The 24,407-nt window shown below is 38.4% G+C and overlaps 1 protein-coding gene and 1 pseudogene across 2 annotated transcripts in view; both read left to right on the forward strand.

Moving 5' to 3' along the window:
- Positions 1 to 24,407, forward strand: part of LOC150056322 (coiled-coil domain-containing protein 148-like) — a 168,977-nt gene that overhangs the window by 18,657 nt on the left and 125,913 nt on the right. The gene's annotated exons all lie outside the window — the stretch shown is intronic.
- LOC150056323 (large ribosomal subunit protein eL22 pseudogene) lies at positions 8,014 to 8,466 on the forward strand (annotated as a pseudogene).

The following is a 24,407-nucleotide window of genomic DNA, read 5'->3' on the forward strand; positions in this document are numbered from 1 at the left end:
GCCTCAGCACCACTTCCGGCTTTTTGCTATGTATGTGGGGTACCGAGGAATCGAACCCGGGTCTTCATGCATGCTAGGCAAGCACTTTATCCACTAGGCCAAACTCCCGGCCCCGAGGTTTTTTTTTTTTTTTTTTTTTTTTTAATGTGTTAGGAGGAATTATTTCTTTTTTCATTCCCCTCCACCCCCACCCTGCTTTGGTTTATCCACTGTTGTCACTGTTTTTGATTTTGATATCCTGTGTTTAGTATATACATTTATCTGATTTGGGGAAGGGAAAGAGAATAGGAAATGGTGAGACAAAGAAGAAATTATGATAGGAATGAACTTTACAACTTGGGGAGGAGAAGAGGGGATTGAAAGTGGGAGAAAATGAGGGAGGGAGTAACACTTTGACAAGAAATGTACTCATTACCTTACTTATATAACTGTAATCTCTTTATGCATCATCTTTATAATAAATTTAAAATTAAATTAAAAATGAAATAATTGTGACTTTCTCATCTGCCATGACACCTCACCCCACCTTGTGCACACTTCCAGTGTTTTATATTATACTCCTACCCAATATATGTGCTATTCAGAAACACTGTTACTCCTCTGAGATCTCTGACTCTGCTCATTTATATAGTCTCCTCTTCAACGCATCCTGTATTTTTACTTCTTAAAATCTTTTGACTTCCACCAAGACATGAGAAAGGGTATCAGTATACGTGAAGTAATGCACCTTCTATGTGGTGAATATAATGTAGCCCTTCTATTAATTACAATAAAAATATATGAAAAAAATCTTTTGACTCCTCTATTTCTCACCATTGTCACTGGAACAGCCCAAGTTAACTATAATCTCATATCAGATTCACTATAATAGTCTGTTAAGTTGCTTCTGTTTATCCCCTCTAATACTACCTAAATCTGCTCTCAATACTCCAGACTAAAGTAGTTTTCCAAAGTGCAGATCTGTGCACATTACCCTCTTCCTGAAATCCCTCAATAGAGTCTCATTGATTTTAGGATAAAGACCCTAATCCTAAACAAGGCCTAAAATACACCACAGGGGTTGGCCCTCTGCTATCTCTCTTACCTATTTTCTCGTCCCAGTACCTCTGACTTTGCTCAGCCATTCTGACTTACTTATGTTCTTGAAAGATACCCTCTTTTTTCTTGCCAGAAAACCTCAACACATAATATTTTATTTAGAGTTTCCGTTCCTACTTCTCCAAATTATGTCCTTGTCCAGGTTAACTATTGGTTTTACAAAGTAGATTTCAACTCATCACCTCTTCTAGTAAGCTTTTTTCTCTTAAACTATTTTCCATAAAATTATACAAGATGAATATGTCAGTGCTGTGTCCCCCAGTAGAAACCTCCTTCCCTCCTTCACTCCCTCTTTCCCTTCCTCTTTCCCTTCCTCTTTCCCTCCCTCCCTTGACAATTTGAGCTTACAATATTCACATTACTTGTAGAGTTTTCTCTGTAAGCCCAAACTGGTTAGGATTTAAGCTCAGGCTTTATTATTACAAATATTTTTTTCCAGAATTTTTTTTTTTTTGGTCATGGGGCTTGAACTCTGGGCCTGGGCACAGTCCCTGAGCTGTTCAGCTCAAGACTTACACTCTACCACTTTGAGCCATAGCGCCACTTCCTCCCTGAGCTTTCTTGCTCAAGTCTAATGCTCTACCACTTGAGCCACAGCACCACTTCCAGCTTTTTCTGTCTATGTGATACAGAGGAATCAAACCCAGGGCAAGCACTCTACTACTAGGTCATGCTCTTGGCCCCCAGAAAATATTTCTTTGACAGACATTTAAAAATTTTCATTTGAAAACCATTTCTATTGATCTTATTTTCCATTTAATTAGAAAAACCCTTGCATTTCAACTAATACTTAATCTAAATTATACATACTTTCTAAATTTGTATTTATTTATTTATTTAATATTTGTTTTGATGTCAGGGTTCAAACTCAAGGCAACATTCAAATGAGAACAAACTTACTGCTCTAAAATTTAATTTCAGAAAATGAATGAATGGATGATCATTCATGCTTCAATTCTTTGAAGAGTAAGTTCTTCCAACATATTCAAAATTTATACAGTGATAATTTTTTGGTTGGATAGCATCATAGGAGATATTAAATTTTTTGATATTATTTGTGTATTCGGGTTTTCTGTTTTGTTTTGTTTTGTCTGTCATGGGACTTGAACTCTGGGACTAGGCGCTGTCCCTGAGGTCTTTGGATCAAGGCTACTGCCTTACCCCTTGAGCCACAGCAATGCTTCCAGTTTTCTGGTGGTTAATTGGAGATAAGCATTTCATGGACTTTAGTGCTCCGGGTGGCTTTGAACCATGATCCTCAGATCTCAGCCTCTTGAGTAGCTAGGATTACAGGCATGAGCCATTGGCATTCAGCCTGTATGTTTAATTTTGAATAATGATATGAGTTATTTGCATATTTTAGTTTTGTGTGCATATGTCAATATTTTAGACTTCTTTTTTGTACTGGGTTTGACCTCAGAACTCAAGACTTCCTGCTTTCTTACTCCTATGGCTAGCATTCTACCACTTGAGCCCTACCTCCGCTTGTGGCTTTTTCCATGAGATAAGAATCTCTTAGATTTGTCTTCCCAGGCTGGCTTTGAACTTTCATTCTTAGATCTCAGTCTTCTGAGTTGCTAGAAGTCCAACATATTTAAAAGCAAGTTAGAATGAAGGGCCATTTTGTGTAGAAGTAGATTCTTTCATAGTATAAAAATCATTATCCCTGTTATTGTACATATCCTTTAAAAGTTTTTAAACTTTCTCTCCAGAACTAGATCTTCATTAATGAACTACTTTCTATCTAACCAAAACTCTATTCCTTTAACAGCTTTGATTCTTCTTATTTTTTCTGTACTTCTGTTAAAATTTGCTAACATCTTAGTTTTTGTGCTTTATTTCTATTCTAAATGATTTGAATAAGCCATAAGATTAAAATCTTAAAAGATTAAATAATACCTTAGTCAATATTTAGTTCAGAATTAGCAAACTACAACCCAAAGGCCAAAGCTGGCTAGGTCTTACTTGACAATTTATGCCCAATAGCTAACCTAGAAATGGACTTATAATAGATTCTAAACAAATAAATATTTGTGGAATTGAGTTGATTATGGTTTTACCTTAATTAATTTTAAAACCTAAATACTTCAAATTAAAAAGATATTTCCTCCCAGTATGATTTTATTAAAATGGCACTTCAGAGAAAACTAATGCGATCAAGTGACCATTATAAATAATCTCCCCAGGATGATTTGCAATACATTTTAAAAAGATGTCTTTTATGTGAAAACTATTAGTTTAATGGAACAATAGGTTTGTGAGAGTCTACTTGACCCCCTGATGCTTCTTTTAACACTGCTTTTTTTGTGTAGATTCCTTGAATAATTTCTTAATATTGCAGGCATAACAACTTATTAAATTCCTAGACTCAAGTGCATTTTCCTCAAATATTTTTAGTAAATGTGTTCTGATAACTGGTATGGGGAAATTTCATATGGCTACATATGAAATGCAAAACTATACTAATTATTGTATTACTATGGCAAAATTTGTTAACTCTAATAATATATCAATTATTTGTATTAAAATTTTACAAATAAATACATCTAACTTTAAATACATGACTGTTTTTCTAAAGTCTTCCTTTCTTTTTGTTTTTGAAACGTGGTCTTAATATATAGCCCAGCCTGGCCTTGAACTCATAATCCTCTTTTCTGAATTCCCTGAGTACTGGAAAAACAGGTATGCTTCATCATTCCCAGACCCTTTTTTTCCTCTCTTTAAATCTGTTCTTGTGTGATATGCAAGAATATCAATAGGAACTTTGGGGAAATTCCGTGAAGCTCTTTCTAGTCATAAGAAAAATCCAAGAATTTTCCCTTAAACAAAAAAGAAGATTCCTACGCTTCTCATTTAAAATTTCCTACTTTTTTTAAATTTGTGAGTGTGAGGCCCAGGAATCTTCTTTCTTACAGTATAACTTAACTAAATTCTAACTACTCTGAGAGATTTTAAAAAATTTTTTTTTCCAGGCCTAGGGCTTGAACTCAGGGCTTTTTCCACAAGCACAGCGAGCACTCTACCACTTGAGCCACAACACCACTTCCGGCTTTTCTATGTATGTGGTACTGAGGAATCAAACCAGGGTCTTTGTGCATGCTAGGCAAGCATTCTACCACTAGACTAAACTCCTAGCTCCCCTCAATTCTAACTACTCTAATCATCACATTTTGTATACATGTATCAAATTGTCACACTGTAAAGACACAAACAAAATAAAAAGTAACAAAGTATAACCCCCAAAGTGGTTTACTTTATAAGAAAAATAATGCTTTATGTCAGCAAAATGGTGAACCAGGATGTCCAAACACTTATCCCTCACAAAACAATTATTTACAATGCACAAATGAAAACAGTTCAGGAATGCATTAGAATACACTAGAAAAACTACTCCTCAGGTAATATAAATATGAGGACAGGGATTAGAAGCATTTTACTTGCATTGTCCTATTCCCTTAGTCTATCATAGCTCATCACCAAAGGGGATCTCCTTGGTTCCGATTTTTCCCTTATGGAAAAAATAGGAAAACCCTAGCTGCCTTATCATCATAGGCTCTGGTAACTTTTGCTACCACAAAGCCCTGAAAGTCTTTGTCACTGAAACTCCAGCTGACAGAGCTACTCACAGCCCACATTACTGTGTCCTCCCGAGCTAGAACTTCCTCTGTGAACCTTCCAGCTGGAGCCATTCTACTGTGTCAAGACTTAAGACCATGGCATGCCTCTGCTCCTGACCTGCAAAGTATAATGATCAGAATAGTTAGAATTTAGGGAGCCAGAGTTTGGCCTAGTGGTAGAGTCCTAGGTTTGATTCCCCAGTACCATATACATGAGAAAAGCTGAAAGTGGTGCTGTGGCTGAAGTGCTAGAGTGTTATCCTTGAGGAAAAAGCCCAAGGACAGTGCTCAGGCCCTGAGTTCAAGCCCTAGGACTGGAAAAATAAAGTCTCTCAGAGTAGTTACAATTTAGTTAGGTTATACATTAAGAAAGAAGATTCCTGGGCCTCACACTCAGAAATAAAAAAAATCAGAATTTTGAAATGAGAAGTGTAGAAACCTTTCCTCCCACCCCCAAGGGAAGATTCTTGGATAAATTTTTTTCTGTCATTTGTAGGGCTTGAACTCAGAGCCTGAGCACTGTTCCTGTGTGCTCAAGGCCAGCACTCTACCACTTTGAGCCACAGCTCCTTCTAGTTTTTAGGAAGTTAACTGGCGATAGGAGTGTCATGACTTTTTTTTTTTTTTCAGTTGTGGGACTTGAACTCTGGGCCTGGGTGTTGTCCCTGAGCTCTTCAGCTCAAGGCTACTGCCCTACCCCTTGAGCCACAGTGCCACTTCTGGTTTTCTGGTGTTTAGTTGGAGATAAGAATCTCATGGACATTAGTGCCCAGGCTGTCCTTGAATCTCAATCCTCAAATCTCAGCCCCGGGGAGCTCATGGCTTTTTTTTTTTTTTTTTTTCTGCCAGTCCTGGGCTTGAACTTAGCACCTGAGCACTCTCCTTGGGCTTTCTCAAGGCTAGAGAGCACTACCACTTAAGCCACAGCACCATTTCTGACTTTTTCTATGTATGTGGTACTGAGTAATCAAACCCCGGTCTTCACACATGCTAACTATGCCTGCACTCTACCACTAGGCCAAACTCCTGGCCCCTATCATGGTCTTTTCTGCCAAAGTTGACTTTGAATCAAGATCCTCAGATCTCAGCTTCCTGAGTAACTAGGATTACTGTCATTAGCCACCAGCACCGAGTTTACAGCCAGTATTTGTTAGGTTTTTCTTCATGACTGTTATCTCTATTAAATTGACTTTGCTCAAATATGGTTTTTCTAATTTCACTGAGTTACCAGTGTGTTCTCTTTACCTTGCTTAGCTTCTTTAAAACAATTATTTTAAATTATTTGCCAGACAATTAATACATTGTCACTTCTTTGGAGGTGATTACTGGGAATTATTTTCCTTTAGTGGTTTCTGTTTCACCTATTTTTTTTTTGTTTTATTGTATTTGTGATCTCATATTGGTATCTGCATATTTGAAGTAGATCTTACCATTCCCACATTTTAGTCTGGCTTTAGTGGGGAAAAACTTCCATGCACAAGTGCCTACTAGAGTAATGAGTAGGCGTGGGTACATAGCACACAGGAACAGTGCTCAGGTTCTGAGTTCAAGCCCTACAAATGACAAAAAGGGGTAATTGTGTGTGTGTGTGTGTGTGTGTGTGTGTGTGTGTGTGTACGTGCGTGCGTGCACACACACGCACCTGTCTGTCTGTCTGTGTGTTTCTGGAGGTTTGAATTCATGGCCTCATGCTTGCTGGGTAGGCAGGCATTCTTTTACTTGAGCCATATCCTATAGCCTTTCAAATATCAGTTACTTTTTTTTCAGATGGCATTTTGCATTTTTGCCCCATACTTTTGCCATACTTATCCTTTTCCATGGGCTTCCCTTGAACTGCATTCTTTCTCTACTTCCCAAATAGCTAGGGTTATGTGTATGACTGGCCCCAAATAAATCTCTACCAAAATAATAGAAAGAAGAGCATTTTTTAAAAAATAGGGAGCCTCGGCAGCTATTTCAAGGAGTTTGCAGATGGCAGGATAAGTTACTATACCAAAACTATTTTGACAAGGAAGTCAGGGCAATGGTGTACAAAAGAATGCTGGAATAAGAAGGGGACACTAAATCTTTGGCACCATGACCTTATATGAAATAGGAAGGAGACCCACCACACCAATCAGAAAGCCATCTTCAAAAGCTCCAATTCTCCATATTTAACTCAAAGTCAATCTTTGTAACTGGGAAAATAGCACAAGGTAGCTGAGCTGGGCTTATGTAGTATTGTCTTATACCATATTTATACTCTTTTTCTCTGCCATATTTCTTTTCTTATATATATATATTTATTATAATTAGTAGAAGGGTTACATTATATCATTATATTCACCAGATAGAAAGTAAATTACTTAACAATTATTACTAGCCCTTCTCATGTTTTTGTCCCCATTTCCCTCCCCTCCCCCTCTCCTCATCTTGTTTTCTCCCTTCCCTATCCTATTTCAAATAAACAAATAAACATATATAACAAGATAAGATATTGTAACAATATGAGATAACCAAGGTACAACACAAGAGATGAGAAATAACATAGTACATTAAGAACAGTCACACATTATATGATCTGCCATATTTCTTTTCTAATGAAGTTTTTTATCACCTTTACTTATATTTGCCTTTTGAAATGCAAGTATCCTGGTCAGCTTAGTTGCTCTAAATTTCTAGTAACAAATTTGGAGTTACCAAGTTTAGCAAGATTTTAAGGACTAAATATTATGTCTTTTTCTGACATGGAGTCAGCAAAAGTTAACAGAGATCCATTCTGGTCCTTTCTATTATTTATTTTTTTTGTGGGTCATGGGGCTTGAACTCTGGGCCTGGGCGCTGTCCCTGATCATTTCAGCTCAAGGATACCATCCTCTATCAACAGGGGTCCATTCTAGTTGAACAATAGTTGAATAATGGGAATTGCACCAAGGAAGAGATAGTACATGGTGGAATTCCTACTTAAAGAAATAATGATAGAAGGCCAAGAGGTTGGCTTAGTGGTACATTGCTTGCCTAGCATGCATCAAGACAAGGGTTTGATTCCTTGGTACAGCATGCATAGAAAAGCTGGAAATGGTGCTGTAGCTCAAATAGCAGAGCACTAGCATTGAGGAAAAAGCCCAAGAACAGGGCTCAGGCCCTGAGTTCAAGCTCCAGGACTGGCAAGAAAGAAAAAAAAAAGAAATAATGATAGGCAACTCCCCACATCTTGGTGAAAAAAATTCCAGATTTTAGAATCCCTAAGAAATCCATATAGATTGAACATGAAAAAGAACATTATACTATAAAAGTCAAGGCCACCCTTTCTGCTTCTGCTGCCGCCATGGCGCCCGTGAAAAAGCTTGTGGCGAAGAGGGGCAAAAAAAAGAAGCAGGTTCTGAAGTTCACCCTGGACTGCACCCATCCTGTAGAAGATGGAATCGTGGATGCTGCCAATTTTGAGCAGTTTCTTCAAGAGAGAATCAAGGTGAACGGGAAGGCTGGAAATCTCGGCAGAGGGGTGGTCACCATCAAGAGGAGCAAGAGCAAGATCACCGCAACCTCTGAGGTGCCTTTCTCCAAAAGGTATTTGAAATATCTCACCAAAATATTTGAAGAAGAATAATCTACGTGATTGGTTACGTGTAGTTGCTAACAGCAAAGAGAGTTATGAATTACGTTACTTCCAGATTAACCAGGATGAAGAAGAGGAGGAAGACGAGGATTAAAATTCATTTATCTGGAATATTTTGTATGAGTTCTTGAATAAACTTGGGAACCCCCACCAAAAAAAAAGTCAAGGCCAGTAGGGCCCTAGTAAACTTAGCTCCTCAGTTGATGGAGATTAGAAGATTGCTTTTCTTTTTCTTTTCTTTTTTGCCAGTCCTGGACTTAAACTCAGGGTCTGAGCACTGTCCTTGGGCTTTTGTCAAGGCTAGAGCTCTACCACTTGAGCCACAGCACCACTTCCAGCTTTTTTCTATGTATGTGGTACCAAAGAATTGAACCCGGGTCTTGGTGCATGCTAGGTGAGCACTCTACTATTAGGCCACATTCCTAGCCCAGAAGATTGCTTTTTAAAGCCAACCCATAAAAGTTCATGAGACTCCAATTAACCAGTGAAAGAACTGGGCTAAAGGTATGGGTCCCATGGTAGATTTACCTGTGATTAAAATAGCTGAGCATCAGCATATATAGGGAAGGCAGATTTTGATAGCCTCTCCTATGTCTAAAAATCTTGGTCATGAACATCCAGAATTTGGAGAGGTAAAAGGGGAACTTAGCTGGCTTTTCAGTGTAATTCCTTCTTGCCTTCTAGAGACTCTGACATTTTAAGTAACCTCCATGGGACTGACAATGGATTTCCCAAGAAACCTGGCAACTCAAGGTTATATTTTATATGCAGAAATCCCTGAAGACTCGGGATTAGTAAAACAAAAACAAACAAAAAACCCCAGTAGAATTGATAAACCAATTCAGTCAAGTTGCAAAATGCAAAATCAGACCCAGTGATATTTCTCTACACAGTAACTTATTCAAAAACAAAATTAAGAAAACAATCTTATCTATGCCACCAACAAAATAAAAGAATACATTGCAATAAACACTCAAAGAAATTAATGACCCATGTAGTAAAAATAGTATAATAATGTTGAGAAAATTAAGATTGAAAAAATTAAGGAAGTCACAGACATCCTATGTTTGTGGCATGGCCAGGCTTACATTACTTAATGTGTCTCCTATCAAAGAGACCTAAATGTTCAATGCAATCACTGTCAAAATCCCAATGGCTCTGTGTGTGTGTACACTAATCTTGGGGCTTACACTTTACACTTAAGCTCTCAAACTCTCAATTCAATTTTTTTTTTTTTTTTGCCAGTCGTGGGCTTGAGCTCGGGACTTGAGCACTGTCCTTGGACTTTCTCAAGGCTAGAGCTCTACCACTTGAGCCTCAACACCACTTCCGGCTTTTTTCTATGTATGTGGTACCAAGGAATCAAACCAAGGTCTTCGTACATGCTAGGCAAGCCCTCTACCACTAGGCCAAACTCCCAGCCTCAATTCACTTTTATCCTCAGGTGAACACTATCACTGGAGTAAAGTTCCAGTTAGCTATTTTGCTGATTATTTGCTGATAAAATCTTCTCGATTTTCTTGATAGACTGTGGGCTTCAGATCAGAGGCTCTTGGGAACAAGGACTATAGGTATGAATCATCAGCACTCAGCATCCCAGTGGTTTTTAAATAATAGCACTAGAAAAGTTTTACATTTCATGTGAAACTAACTACAAAAGTTCCCAATAGCCAAAGAAATCTTGAGAGAAACTAGATAAATGTGGAAGCCTCACATCTCAATATGTATTATAAAAGTAACAACTGAAGCAATGTAACACAGGAATAACAGACACACAGACCACTGAACAGCATAGAAAGCACAGATATAAATTTATTTTTCACAGAACTATTTTTCACACTGATTACTCATAGCACATCCAATGAGGAAAAGATTGTCTCACCAATAATTAATGCTGGAAAAACTAGAAAACCATGTATATCCATTGGGATCATGATATAACACTTTATAGAAAATTCAAATAAATATTTATCCTAGACTTGAATGTAAGATCTGAAACTATAGAACTACTAGAAGAAATCTGGATAAAATTTTCTTATTTGTTTAGAAAAATGAGCTTTTTGATATAACAGTGAAACAACAGCGGTAATAACAAAACAAAAGGGAGAAATACTTGTAAGCTATATATCTGAAAAGGCATTAATAGCCAAAAGAAATGAGCCAGTCGTTTGAACAGCAAAAATCTAACTGAATTTCAAAGTGAATAAGGACCCGAAAGATGTTTCTCAATAGGTGACACATTACTGCCAAATATTTGAGCAAAGGCTCAACATCATTCATCAGAAAAATGCAAATCAAAATTACAAGACTTCATCTCCTTTAGAATGACTACTTTCAAAAAGTTTGAAAGTCCAAGCAGGGTGCTGGTGGCTCACTCCTGTAATCCTAGCTACTCAGGAGGCTGAGATCTGAGGATCATGGTTCAAAGTCAGCCCAAGCACGAAAGTTCCATGAGACTCATCTTCAATTAGCCCCCCGAAAACTGGAAGTGGCCCTGTGACTCAAGAGGTAGGGTGGTAGCTTTGAGCTGAAGAGCTCAGGGACAGAGCCCAGGGACAGAGCCCAGTCCCAGAGAAAGTTCAAGTCCCATGACCGACTCCCTCTCCCCCCTCCAAAAAAAGAAAAAGTCTGAAAGTCCAAATGGTGGAAAAAGGAAGCCTTTGTACATTATTGCTGTAAATATAACAGTATAGAGACATGGAAAAATAAAAACATAACTATGATGGGTGATTCCACTTCTGGGTATATGTCTAAGGCAAATGTCTATTGCAAATTATTGTAATAAACAACAGTGTGATTACAGTTAACAACACTGTATTATAAATTCAGAATTGCTTAAGTATTAGTGCCATTAAAGGGGAAAATAGTTATATGAGGTTAGAAGAAGATATAGAAAAATAGTTTTTAAAAGTTATTTGAATATATGTTATTTATCTTGACTGATGATTATTTAATGTTTTAGACAATATCAAAACATTATTAAACACAGCTTATTTATCATTTTATTAGTCAAGAGTTTTTCATTAAAATTTGTACTTTCATATTTTCTGAATCATGTATGCAGTGGTTTGAATAGAACTTGAAATTCTTACTTGAACCCATTAATATAATTCCATGAACGGGTGAGCTCTTTTAATATTGGAACATAGAGTCTAATACATTTAAAGTACACTAAATATTAGACAATCTTACCAGTTATGTAGAGTGAGGTTCTTTTGAGGTTTTAGTCATTGTATCTTTTTTTTTTTTTGCCAGTTCTGGACGTAAGCTCATGGCTTGAGCACTGTCCTTGGATTTTTCTCAAGGCTAGAACTCTACCACTTGAGCCTCAGCACCACTTTTGGCTTTTTGCTATGTATGTGGGGCACCGAGGAATCGAACCTGGGTCTTTGTGCATGCTAGGCAAGCACTGTACCACTAGGCCAAACTCCTGGCCCTCACTGCATCTTTTAAAATATTTTAACCTTATTTGGGTCACAGATTATTTCTAAGAATTTGATGACATCTGTACAATCCCTCACCAGGAAAATTATCACAAAAATTTTGCATATAATTACAAGGCTCTGAAAAACTTGGAGATATGATGATAGACTCCAGCTATAGACAAGCTTAAGACCTATTATTCAGTTGTGGCATACTTTTTTTTTTTTTTTTTTTTGCCAGTCCTGGGCTTAAGCTCAGGGCCTGAGCACTGTCCTTGGATTTTTTTCAAGGCTAGAGCTCTACCACTTGAGCCTCAGCACCACTTCCAGCTTTTTCTAAGTATGTGGTACCAAGGAATGGAACCTGGGTCTTCGTGCATGCTAGTCAAGCACTTTAACCACTAGGCCAAACTCCCGGCCCCGACATACTTTATTTTTAAATATGCTCTGAATATAGATATCTTAACATATCCTTAATTCTTTTTTTTTCCATCAGGTGCTATACTGCCAAGAATGTAATAGCTTGTTTGGTGGCCTGACTTTCTAGTTAAATAGGGTGTATATTTCCATTTGATATCTTTTAAATAAAAAATTAAGTAAAATTGTATATATTTTAACACAGTTCTTCTCTTGAGGGCATCTATCTATCAAAAAGCAAGCCATTGAGTTTGTTCATTGACTGGAGGAAAGGGGATACTTGAGGCAGATGGAATCCTGATAGACTTGCTACATGCCTGGGAAGACCAGGTGAGGAGATTGGAAGCCAGCAATGAAGATCCTCAGGCAGATAGGGTCAAATGAGTGAGTTTCCAAGGAAGCAGGCAGCATCAGCTCTTCATCCCTTTCTGATTTCAGAAATGAGAATTCAGGGAGAAATTCGAACAGCTTGGGTGGCAGATGGTTACAGAGAGAACCATTTCTACCCCAAATTGAGGCTTGTAGCAAAATCCTTGGCAGAAAGAATCTTATTTTCTTCAAGGTCTCAGGGGTGAAGTCAGAGAGTAGAAAGAGAAAGAAATATTGAGGGGGGGAAGAAAGAGAAGAGTAGACCGGAACTGGAGAGAAGCCCAGGAAAAAAGTCAAGTTTATTAATTTAGATGAAACTGGGCTCATTTCTCTGTGAAAATGGAATCTGCCTACTGACTATCATTTCAAGAATGTGTGCCGTAAAATAACTTCCTGAATGTACCTGTTAGTAGAAGATTATTAGAGAGTTCACACGGCCTGGGCAATGTATATACATTGTGGCTTGGGTCTTTCACTTCATCCACTAAAGTGTGGCCCTAGAAACAGATCCTGCCCCATACCAGGGCATGTGGCTTAGTAAGAAAGCACAGTTGGCATTATAATACTCTTTTCTATGTTGCCATCTTCATATATTAGCCCTCACTAAAGTTTGAATGACTTTTCTTCCATAGGTTCAGTCTCTAGATTTGTGGTATTAGGAGGTGCTGTGGACTTTTTCAGAATCTTTATGGGAAGTCCTTAGGGCATTGAGGGTGCTTCCTTTAAGGGGAGCATGGGATCTTGCTTGAAGTGGATTGTGGGATTTGGTCTCTCAGGCTTTCTGCTTCTTAATCGTGATTTGAGTGATTTGCTCCTCATCACCACCTGATATCTTCACCAGAGGTTCTAGTGGGGTCACCTGATCTTGGATTGGAACTTCAAGAAATGGAAGCAAAATAATCCTTTTCACTCTCTAAGCTAATGGCTTCAGGTGTGTAATTATGCTAATACAAATCTGATGACTACAGTTCTTTTTTAAAGAATTGCATTTCTGTTTTAAGCTTCAAACAATAGGATAAAAAGAGCACTTGAATCTGTGTAAGGACTTTTTAGACCTTCTACTTATTATGCTTTGTTTCTAGTAATCCAGCTCTGAGTAAATGTGAGTCTGTGTAGGTGGTTACAGAGCAGGTAGATTGGAAAAGATGCATGTGGACAGATCAAAGAGGAGGAGATGTTGGTCTAGCTAGTCACCTCACATAGATTCACACTTACAGTCAGGAACAAGGCTGGTGGTTCAGTGACATGGCTCTCTCGTCCAGATACTAGATTATATTGTCCCAAGCAATCATAAAAAGAGTTCCAGAAGTCATCATGAACACACACACACACACACACACACACACACACACACACACACACTTGGAATTTATATACATATTTCATATACTCCTGAGTCCTCTCCACTCTTCCATATGGCTTATACTATTACATCCCAAACATTATACTATCCATAAAGTGCAATTAGTGTTAATAATTAATTCCTGTTGTGTCTCTTATAACAAAATATGGGTAAACAAGGTAAGTTGTTAAGTTATTTGGGGGAAATTTTAAATCTACAATTCAATTTTATTAAGCTGTTTCTTAAAAAATATTTAATGCTAATAAGCCAAACATCTGACACATTTTGTTCATGGAAACAATTAAGCTGAAAATGTTTTATACATATTTCTAATATTTTCTGCAGTTTTCACCCTGTTTCTGTTTCTTTTGCAAGTACTCTGAAAATCTGGGCAAGAAAGCTATTGTTGATCACATGTGTGTGTCCATCTTTATTCGTGTCAGTCTGGATTGCTTTAATTAACTGGATCCAGCCTATTTGCTTCTCTTAGATGTAGTAAACATTTCACATCTTCACTCATAAAGTCTACAGTTATAAGAGTATGTATAGAAGCACTTTATTTTCCGTATGTTTAAATTTGGTTTTATTGTTTATAGGTGGATTTTGTATTGTAATATGTGGCTTTTTATTTCCTATCATAGATAATTTTGCAATTATGTTAACTATTTTTTAATGTATAATACCTGATAATGGTTTAGATGCTTTACCAATGAAAAGTCACCTTATTATACTCTCCTGGTCTCTTCCAGCCCCAGATGGAACCATTTGTCGCAGTTTCTTGTTAACCTTTTTGATATTTCTTAGTGACATTTAGAATAACTACACACACACACAGACACACCCCCCCCCCCACACACACACGTTACGTTTTTATTTGTATTTCTTCCCCCAAACAGGCAATATTTAAAAATCATTGGGTTGTAGTTTTGAACCACCATACCAAGCTTGTTCTTTGAGATTAGATCATGTTTGCCCAGGCTTGCAAACTATTATTTTCTGGATCTCTGCTCCCAAAGTAGCTGGGATTGCAAGTATGCACCACCACTACTAGCCTCCAATTTATAAACTAGTTTAATTTCTAACATAAAAGTTATGCTAAAGACACCACATGGGAAATTGTAAACTGATCTAATAGAAGCTAAGGATGTTTTATGATAAACGCAGATTTTTAAAGTCTTGTAACTTCAAAGTCTCATATAAAGTAACATTGCAAGAGTTTGATCTTTCTGAATTTAGAATGCTAAAAATAATTGATACTAGCAGCTGTCTCCAATATGATCATTATCATCAACTGCCTACAAAATTGGAAATTTTTTAGTTAATTGATGAGCCTTTCCTACTTCAGGGGTAGTTTGGCACTGTTGTTTATCAGTAGAATTCTGTGTTGCATATTGTCTGGCACTGGAATATTGTTCCCAGATCCCCACATCCCAAGATTCAAGAATATGCTGCAGTTAAGTGCCAGTGGTTCATACCCACAATTCTAGTTACTCAGGAGGTTAAGATCTGAGGATAGTAGTTTAAAGCTGGCCTAGGCAGAAAAGTCAACGGGACTCTTATCCTCAATTCACCAACCACCAAAAAGATGGAGCTGTGGCTCAATGGTTAGAGCATCAACCTTGAATGAAAAAGCTATGGGGCCACACCAAGGCCTTGAGTTTAAGAACCAGTACTGGCACATGTACACACACACACACACACACACACACACACACACACACACACACACACACACTGGTGCACAGGCTCCATTTGGGGTGATCTTCCATCCTTGCTTCATTCAGCCCCCATTCATGATCCAGATAGTAGGATAAATTCTATGGTTCTTCCTTTTTTTGGGAGGGAGGGGGGTGATAATGGTACTAGAGATCAAAATCAGGACCTCAAGCTTATGAAGCAGGTGTTCTACTTGAGCTACACTGAATCCCTCTTTTGCATTGCCTAGTTTCATGGTAGGGTCTGCCTTTATAACTGGACCATATGGCTTGTAATCTTCCTACATTTGTTTACCCATGTCCCTGGGAATGACATGTATACAGGCATTGTGCTTCCTCAGTGATAGCTGGAATAACAGGTGGTCACTGTTATATCTACCCAGCTAGTAGGTTGAGATGGAATCTCTTGAATTTCAATTTTGCTTTAGATGGCCTTAACCTGCAAATCCCTTGATCTTCACTTCCTAAGTAGCTAGCATTACTGGTTTGGCTTGACCCGCTGTACCTCTCTATGGTTTCTCTTAACTATCAGATTTCTTAATGAGTGTGTGTGTGTGTGTGTGTGTGTGTGTGTGTGCGCTCGTGCGCGTGCACAAGTGTGTGTTGGTCTAGAACAACTTGAACTCAGCACCTGGTCACTGTCCTTGAGTTCTTTTTGCTTAAGGCCAGTGCTACAACTTTGAGCCACAGATTCACTTCCAACATTTTTGGTTTCATGGGCTTTCCTGCCCAGACTGTCTTCAAATCTTGATTCTCAGATGTCAGTCTCTTAAGTAGCTAGGAGTATAGGTGTGAGCCAGCAGTGCCCGGCTAGATTTCTGAATAATTTTCAGGGCTAACCTTTAATCAGAATTTGCTCTACAGAAGGTATCGTGCTGAGCTTCTGAAAGTTTTAGTTAATCACTGCATAGAGAATAATACTTCCACTTGGCAACTGGTGGTATGTACTGCATTATGAAGGCTAGTGGATGCTAAGAGAAGTCATATTGTTTGTCCTAACTCAAGCATATAGTAACTGAAGTACTAGTGTGTGTGACTAGAAATTTAGCACAGATAACCATCTTCCATTCTTTTGATCAGCATGAGAAGAATTCTGGCAAGTTATGAACATAATGAAAGTGACAGGAAAATTTGTTAAAGGAAAGAAATTTCTTGGCATAAACATTACCTGGGAAGACAGCATGTCAATTCATCTCCATGTTCTGAGTATGGACTTAAGCGTTAGATTTATGTAGAGAAATAATTAGGGGCAGGCTGTGAAAATGTGCATAGCTTAAGAGTCCTAATTGAGGTGAGACCTGGTTGGTTATTTATCAGTTCCAGTTCTTTTGACTTCCTGGGTTACTGTTATCATTTATGGAAAGCAATCTGGCTCCTATGAGATGACTTCTCTATCTCCAGGGTGCAGCCTTGCCATTATGGGTAATTTTCCTCATATTGGGTGATCTGTCCTGTAAGGCTCTGCTGTTCCTCAGGAATAGTTGTAGTTCTTGTCATAAAGATGTTATCTGTCAGTGTTGTGTATCCAGGCACCCAAGGTGACTGCAAAATGAGTGAGTGTGGTCTCAATAGCTTTACTCAATGAAACACATACACAAAAGCAGACATGTCAGGCTTGTTTCTGCTTTTAGTTAACTCATGGCAATGAAAACTTTTTTTTTTTTTGATGCTGGTCTTGGGGTGTGAACTCAGGGCCTGAATGCTGTTCCTGAGCTTCTTTGTGCTCAGGACTAGCACTCTGTCACTTGAGCCATAACACCATTTCTGGATTTTTCTGAGTAGTTTGTTGGAGATAAGAGCCTCATCAACTTTCCTGTCCTGGGTGGCTTCTGACCATGATCTTCAGATCTCAGCTTCCTGAGTAGATAGGACTATAGGTGTAACCAATGGACACCTGGCTTGAAAACTACTCTCAAGTATCTGTTACAAGTATACTTTCAATATAATAAAAGTAGTTTGTCTATGGTAAGACAACAGTATTATACTTTGTATTCTGGAAACTTAATAAGATTGCCTGTGAGAAAACCCTGTCCCTCAGTCCAGTCTACAAAGCAGGCTATAGTTACCTGTGAGTTTAGCTTGTCTATGCATTTTCCCATTGCTCATGACTACCCACTACTTCTCAGTAAGACTTGGATTCAAGTCTGTTGGGTCCACAAATCACTATTGTATGTTTGCTGTGTCATGTGGACCAGTCTGTAGTCTCTAAGTAAGATTGAGAACAGTTAGGGGAGCAGGAACAACTGAGTTTATTTTGATGGCCTTAAATTTATTCAACCCATCCATCTGCTAAATAAATAAATTCTTTCAGTGCTTTGTGTATATCTGTGTATGTGGTTTTTGATACAGGACCAATAATCCTGGCAGTGTTTTGTTACAATGGCTTTGTAAATTTTGTACTGAATGCCATTTTTAATTGTATAGTATGTGGGCACATTAGGGATAGTGGTCTATTGTATTACCTTGGAAAATCTGCTTTCTGTCAGGGTTTTGAACAGCTGGATTGTTCAGTTCACATAAAGGTCAGTAGTTCTAAGAAGTATGCAGTCTATGGGTCGGGAGTGTGCCTAGTATGCACAAATCCCTGGGTTCCATTTCCCAGACCTACATACACAGAAAAAGTTGGAAGTGGTGCTGTGTCTCAAGTGGCAAAGTGCTAGCCTTAAGCAAAAAGTGTCCAAGGACAGTGCCCAGGCCCTGAGTTCAAGACTATGAAATGTAATGTAGAAGATTTCATATGTGTTACAGGTACTTGCTCTCATTGTCTGCCTTTTGGAGAGATGTGTATACTTATGGTGTATAATATATGTGATATCTAGTGATTGTTCATCCAGTCTTAACAGTCTTACCAACTGGACTCTTAAGGTTCTATCTGATAAAATCTTGACATCACTTGTGATTCTATTTTATATTTTTTCATATTATTGTTATTTTTTATTTTGCCAGTCCTGAGCTTGAACTCAGGGCCTGAGCACTGTCCTTGGACTTTCTCAAGGCCAGAGCTCTACCACTTGGGCCTCAGCACCACTTCAGTCTTTTTTTCTATGTATGTGGTACCGAGGAATCAGACCCGGGTCTTCATGCATGCTAGGCAAGCACTCTACCACTAGGCCAAACTCCTGACCCTCATATTATTATTTTTGAAATGCATTTTGTCTCTGTGCTTTTGAAATGCAGGTTTTTGGTGAGGAAAAATGATTTGTAGTCATTTTGTTTGATTAAAAAGTATTGAAGTAATGGATACAATTTAGCTTGGCAGCTTTTACAGGTGACTTCAGTTTCTTGAGGCCTGTCCCAGCTTTTCCCTTGGCTTAAGAGATGGTTTCTTTTCTTTCTTTTTCTTTTTTTTTTTGTCTCAGCTTGATGAAGTGTTAAGATTTGTTCATTTCAAAACAGACCATTTAAAAATGAAGGAACCACATTGTTTAGTTCTCTAGACTGGGAGCCTTAGAGACATGTTCTATTCTCAGCTCTGAAAAATCTATGAAAGCTAAATCACATGATATCCCCTCCCCAAACACACACAAAATACTCTAGTTTGAGATAGTCCATTTTGCTTTAATCAGTGTTGAAAGCATAGTATTAACTGGAAAGACCTTGGCAAAGTTAAATAGGCAAGCCCTACATTCTGGCAAGGACTACTACTTTGAGATACATTTTTTCCCCACTTATGAGTCTTTTCTTGATGGTAACCCTTCATTTTCAGAAAGATAATGAGAGATTAGTATATTTACTGAGAGAAAAATACTTTGGATGAAGTTGTTATTAAGCCTTACAGAAATGTGAGCACATTTTAATCTTCAGTTGTGATCTGGGTGGAGCAGTAGTTGTTAAGTTGAGGTTTCCCTAATCTGTATTTGGAGCCATTAGTGACACTCTACCTGTTACCTCAAGGGGAGTGATCTCTTAGCTCTGGGGATCTTGTTTTGTATATCCTTTCCACAAGTGTTTCTTTTGTATTCCAACAAGGTAGATAATGACTTAAAAGGAAAGCATACACCAATCCCCTTCCAAAAAAAGAACAGAAAAGAAAAACAAAAACCTCCCAGAACTTTCTCAAGCATGAAAGGGAAATTATAAAAAAAATATCAAACTTTAAACTCCAGGAAAAAACAAGGTACAATTTCTGAATTGGTATAGTGAACAGCACAGAGTATTTAATGTAAGAAGAAATAGGTTCTAGGAGATCTTCACCATTTAACTGGCTTTGTACCTTTAAGCAATTAACATAATCTTCCCATTCTTTTTCTGTAAAGAGAGTAGCACTTCAAATGGCTCATGAGGGATGAGGTGATATTTGTAAAAGGACTTTGTAAAAGACAGATGTTGGTTGTACAGGTTGTAGGTCCCACCTTAGACCAAATACATGCTCTAGAATCTCTGAGATGTAATTTCAGACTGTGTGGTAACCCAGGGTCGATTCTCACTGGGTTTATGATCTACCTTCTCTTCTGTCTGGAGCTATGGTTCTCTAGGCGAGATAATATAAGCAACAGCTATGTTGTTTTTTTGTTTGTTTGTTTTTGTGTTTCAGTTCTGTTCATTCTTCATCTCAGAGAGGGCTTTGTCTTTTCTGAGTTAGCCTCACCTTGTGGACCTGTCCTTTATTCCTTTCCTTCTGAGGTTTTCTGCCTTGTCTTCTCTCTCCCTAGTTGCTGTATTATGACAGCATTTTTAGGAGGCTGTTGAGACTGATTCTTGCCTTCTTCACTTCACCTGCACTGGTGTGTGGATCTGGTTTGTGATGGTGATGCTGCCTTTGGGAATGAGGGGCTCTGCCTTCCTCAGCCTCCTTGTCTGTGCTCTTGGTCACCCTGAGGTGGAAATTGATTTTCTCTCAACTTTGAAAGGCTCCAGCTCCTCCAAGCTTTCCAAGTGAACTTCTATCTTAAGAAGGCAAACTGATGACTGATCACTGTCAACACATTTTTACCCTTCTTAACAATGATAGTAGGAATTCTGCTAGTATTTGCAGTAGGAACTGGAAAACTAGTCACAACAATGTTGCAGTTATTATTTAATATATTACTTAAACATCTCAACAGATCCCTGAAAAATCTGATCGTGTGTGTGTGTGTGTGTGTGTGTGTGTGTGTGTGTGTGTGTGTGGTGTGTTGTTTGTGTATAATTTTTTTTTCCTGGTGCCAGAGCTTGAAATCGGAGCCTTACACTTATTTGCAAGGCTAGCACTCTACCACTTTAACCTTGTATCCAGACTACTGTTTTTTTTTGCAGGTTATTTTGGAGATGGAGTTTTGTGATTGCTTCTCCATGGGCTGTCTTGGAGCTATGATTCTCCAGGTATCAGTCTCCTGAGTACCTGCCTTTTTGTTTTTCTTCAGTTGGTGGTGGGGCTTGAACTCTGGGACTGGGCACTGTCCCTGAGTTCTTCAGCTCAAGGCTACTGCTCTACCCCTTCAGCCACAGTACTACCTCTGGTTTTCTGGTTGTTAACTGAAGAGTCTCAGTGACTTTCATGTCCAGGCTGGCTTTGAACTATGATCCTCAGATCTCAGCACCCTGAGTATCTATGATTATAGGCATGAGCCACTGACTGGCTCATGCCCCGCTAAATATGCTTTTTCTATGTTATTTTATTCATTTTAAGCTTTACAGTACTTATTTAACACTCAAAGAAAAGAATCATGGGGAACTAAATAAGGACAACAACTTGCCAAAGGCATTTATGTAGTAAGGGGCAGTCTGGGGATTGAAACTTCCTGCTCAGCTTTATAGTGCCTGTACAGTGAGTGTAATGGTGCAGTGAAGTTTGCTTTGTGAGGAACTCGCTAGGACCTAGTGCACTTTCTCTGTTCCAGTGGGGATGGTTCCCCTAATCAAAACATGTATGCAACCAGGAATCTCCCCTTTTACTTTATTACCCTACTTGAAATGTTAGCCTTTGGAGATTGCTTTGTGTTATACTACTGCTCCTGGGGAGTTCCTTGGTTCATTCACACATCCAGATGATGTGCGATAACAAAGCCAGCTGGGAGCATAGAAATTTCTGGGTGACAGGAAGGAGAAGGGGCCAGTGTGTGGTATGGGTTACAGGATTAGAGGGTGGAGGCTGTCACAGACTTCTCAGGCACAGGCATAGCACGTTAGCCACTTCACTTTGTGCCTGGAACTCTCAAGTGTAGAAAGCTGTTTTATTACTGTTGATGCTTTTAATCCTATTACATTACAAGAACAAAAGGTGTGTGTGGTGGGGGGCGAGGGGGTGTTACTTGATCTATATATCAGCTTTTTCACGCAAATCTGGAGTTCTACCACTTGAGCCATGACTCCAATTCCTGATTTGGGTTGGTTAATTAGAGATAAGAGTCTCTAATTTGTCTGCAGGGGCTGGTTTCTAACTGAGATCCTCAGATCAACTTCTTGAGTAGCTAGAATTATAGAAAAGAGCCACTAGCACCTGACTTTTATGCTTGTAAAATGAAAATGCAATCTTTAAAAAATTTATGGTTTCTGTTCCAATTAAGGAACAGGCCTAGTTAATAATTAAAGAGAAACAAAGCTAAAGAAATCATCACCAAATGGTTGTCTCTCAGGGATAGGATTGAGATAGATGGCTTATGTATTATTTGAATTTTTTATAATAAGATAACTCATTTTCAAAGAAGAACAAACTGAATTTTGCTGTTAGAACAGGGTAAAAGAAAAAGACTCAGTAGTTGTCAGGATGTAGTAAAAGTTAGATGGGCAGCGGGGCTTCAGCAGCTTATTTTTATGATCTCAGCTACCCTGAAGGCTGAAATATGAGGACTGAGATTTGAAGCCAACCTTGGCAGGAAAGTTCATGAAACTCATCTTCAGTTATCCACCAAAAAGCTGGAAGTGAAGCTGTGGCCTAAGGGGTAGAGTGCTAGCCTTAAGCAAAACTTTTCAAGAATAGGGCCCAGACACTGAGATCTAGTCTCAAGGCAGGTGCATGTACACACAGGCACACACGCACACACACATACACACACACATACACACATGTACACACACACACACGGATTTATGCCCCCCCAAAAAAGATTTACAAAATTGAAATCTGTACCTAAGAGGGGTCCTACCTAGTGCACAGGTACATGAAAGAGAGCAGTTGGGACTGACTTAAGTCCCCTCCTTTTCCTTCGCCATTCCTTTTTCCAAGGACTGTAGAGATTCTCTACAGTATTTTTGTGCTACAAAGGAGAATGAAAGCTGAAGGAATTCAGGGTGATTCAATGGTAGGTATTCTCTGATATCTGTTAATTATTTGATAGTTTTACCCCAAGCAGCCCCTTAATGTTTCCTATGTCAAGCTCTATAGAATTTACTTGTGCCTTCTTGCAGCATGAATCCAAGGGTTTAATTTTTTCCTTTTCTTCAATTTTGGAAATGAAATATGAAAAGTTTTGTCTGAATGTTTTGGTTCAGTTGCCACTCGAGATCCTCAGTTCATTCACTCATTACTGATCAGAAAATTCTTGGCTTTTCCTTCATTGTCTTCTTGAAATTTTTGAAATGGCTAATAATTCAAGACTAGCATTTGAAGATATGCATCTTTTAGCATATAATAATTAGGAGTTGCCTTCTGTGAATATACTCAAACCTGGTGGGCCATATTTAGAAGTGAAATAAGATTTCTGGTAGTTATTAAGCAGTTAAGAAGACTACAAAAAGAATATCAGGGTCTAGCATTGAGAAGATTCTCCAGCCATTAAAGGCCAACTATAATCAGACCCTTTGAAATTAAATTTGTTCTGTGCTTTGGTTTGAATGAGTTAAAAGCATGGTTCTCAAGTGTAGCAGTGTTAAGATGAAGTATCTTTGGGAGGTAATTGAACCATGAGGGCTCTTCTCTCATGGATGGATTAATCTACTCATATGTTAGTAGTCATGGCTTGAGTAGCTTTGTTATAACAGTGAACTCTGGCAAGTTTGCTCTGTTTCATATATCATTTTGCATGTTTGGCAAATAGACTCATCAAGTTCTTAGCACATGATGACACTGTATTCTTCAACTTTCTGGCCTTTAGAATCATATGTTAAAGAAACCTCTATTGTTCACAAATACTTAGTATGAGGAATTCAGTTACACCAACAGAAAATGGATGAAGATGTTATGGTTATGCAATTATTCCATTTGTTCACTCCTCAGCTATCTGGTATTAAGAAAGATTTTTATGGGTGAATTGGTCTACTCTCTGCAATATACTTGAAGATAAGATCCATTTATTTTGTTGTTAACAAAGCTGGTCTGCAGCTGTGTCTTTTAATATGACATGTTCTGCAGTAGTTTCTCTTTAAAAATCTATCCACCTCTGATCTGCTCTTGTCATCTTGTCTATTTAATTTTGGCTGCCCTTTTCTATATTGAAGCCATCAGTGTTATTGAAAGCAGCACAGTCCTGTCAATTGTCTTTTTATTCTTTTTTCGCTCTGTTTCTATTCAAGACTGCCCCATTGCCCCCCTCCAATTCAGGCACACAGATTTACTCGCTGGTACCATGCATGCTCTATACTGCAGTGCTACCTGGAAGAGTGTGTGTGTGTGTGTGTGTGTGTGTGTGTGTGTGTGTGTGTGTATGGTCTCTCCCTACAGCTGATGAAACCACTGCCGTTCAAAACTCATTTTGCATATCACCTGCCCACCCACCCCTGTTGACCTACCCCAAACAAAATTAAATTGTTTTCCCATGTGCATCAAGAACATATTGTATGTATTTCCCATATCATGAACTCTGCAGACTGGTATTCCTCAATGTAAAATATGAGGTTGTGCAGGCAGCATTAGATTTTCTGATTGTAATTATTGCTCATCCAAAGCAACCCACTAAGCCTTTCTAACCTTCA

The sequence above is a fragment of the Megascapheus bottae genome, chromosome 12 (assembly GCF_031878675.1).
Source record: "Megascapheus bottae isolate mThoBot1 chromosome 12, mThoBot2.hap1, whole genome shotgun sequence".
NCBI lineage: Eukaryota > Metazoa > Chordata > Mammalia > Rodentia > Geomyidae > Megascapheus > Megascapheus bottae.